Raw genomic sequence first — 1,687 nt, forward strand, 5'->3', positions numbered from 1 at the left:
CGGATGCAAGATATTTGACCAAAATTTGATAACGCTACCTTTAAAATTAGCAACCCACCATCATATTTAACAATTATTTGTTTCGCATCATCCTCAATCGTCGTGAAGATGTGGCAACATTTGCGGCAAGCCCTGTAATGGAAATATTGACCCTTTTTGCGTTACCTGAATAATGCACGAAAGGGAGAACAGTACGGAACCGAAAATAGTTGTGGCCGATGGGCACCGTTATGTCTTCTTTCTTCTTCTAGCACATTTGCTCTTCCTAGGATAAACGGATTCGTCCTTCGCTTCGTTTCTCATCTTCGCTTTACACTTTTGTTGTTCGCTTCGTTCGTGGTTTATGTTTCGCTAGAGCAACCAGTAAGCCACAGGGATATGAGCTTGTCCCGATCCGTCCATCCGGTATCGCTTCTCGGCCTAAAGGCTAAGATCAAAGTGTAGTATCTGTTCTTATCAGCTTAACATCTGATAGCTCTCCCATAGGGAGACAACAAATGTTAAACTGATTTTTGTAAAAGGGAAGAAAGTTCGGGGCTTGCTCCACTTCTTCCGCGGGTTGGCCCGGTATTGCAGTACCGCCGGGATCGGCCCACATTATCACCACAAATAAGGAAGGGATTTTCCTTCAACTTCACGGGCGAGGAATTGCTGTTATTCGCTTTCATGTTACTCTTCCAAAGAGTGCTTGGATAGAGTGATCAAAACAGACGCGTATCGATGGCGATCGGTTTGATCATGAATACAATTATTCGAATTTTTCAGCTGAATTTTTAAGTGTCCACAAAACGATTGTTCCGATGCAAGATATTTGCCCAAAACTTGATAACGCTACCTTTAAAATTAGCAACCCACCATCATATTTAACAATTATTTGTTTCGCATCATCCTCAATCGTCGTGAAGATGTGGCAACATTTCTGGCCAGCCCTGTAATGGAAATATTGACCCTTTTTGCGTTACCTGTATAATGCACGAAAGGGAGAACAGTACGGAACCGAAAATCGTTGTGGCCGATCTGCACCGTTATGTCTTCTTTCTTTTTCTAACATATTTGCTCTTCCTAGGATAAACGGATTCGTCCTTCGCTTCGATTCCCATCTTCGCTTTACACTTTTGTTGTTCGCTTCGTTCGTGGCTTATGTTTCGCTAGAGCAACCAGTGGGCCACAGGGATATGAGCTTGTCCCAATCCGTCCCTCCGGTATCGCTTCTCGGCCTAAAGGCTAAGATCAAAGTGTAGTATCTGTTCTTATCAGCTTAACATCTGATAGCTCTCCCATAGGGAGACAACAAATGTTAAACTGATTTTTGTAAAAAGGAAGAAAGTTCGGGGCTTGCTCCACTTCTTCCGCGGGTTGACCCGGTATTGCAGTAACGCCGGGATCGGCCCACATTATCACCCAACAAACACTTGTTAGTAACATGTCAAGATTCAATAAATTCAGATACATTGTTGCTTTGCTGTTATAGTTTTGCACACAAAAGTCGGGGCAGCATAACTCTGGGTAAGAGGTGCAGAAACACACCTGCGTAACCTCTATCCTGACCACACATTGTCAACATGGCCGTCCGCAAGAAACGCGATATCTTGATTTTTGCCAAAAAACCACTGACTCCAGCCACTGACTGTACGAACGTCACCATGAATGGGCAGCATGAGCGGTTTCGTTTTCCTCTGGCCTTAAT

The 1,687-nt window shown here is 43.9% G+C and overlaps 2 non-coding genes across 2 annotated transcripts; both read left to right on the top strand.

The window, feature by feature from the left end:
- Positions 1 to 407: 407 nt before the first annotated feature.
- LOC131214556 (U2 spliceosomal RNA) lies at positions 408 to 601 on the top strand. The gene has a single exon (XR_009157036.1). It is a non-coding gene; the product is annotated as a U2 spliceosomal RNA (small nuclear RNA).
- A 603-nt stretch (positions 602 to 1,204) lies between these two features.
- LOC131214557 (U2 spliceosomal RNA) lies at positions 1,205 to 1,398 on the top strand. The gene has a single exon (XR_009157037.1). It is a non-coding gene; the product is annotated as a U2 spliceosomal RNA (small nuclear RNA).
- The last annotated feature ends 289 nt before the right edge of the window (positions 1,399 to 1,687 follow it).

The sequence above is a fragment of the Anopheles bellator genome, unplaced genomic scaffold, assembly GCF_943735745.2.
Source record: "Anopheles bellator unplaced genomic scaffold, idAnoBellAS_SP24_06.2 scaffold01323_ctg1, whole genome shotgun sequence".
Taxonomy (NCBI): domain Eukaryota; kingdom Metazoa; phylum Arthropoda; class Insecta; order Diptera; family Culicidae; genus Anopheles; species Anopheles bellator.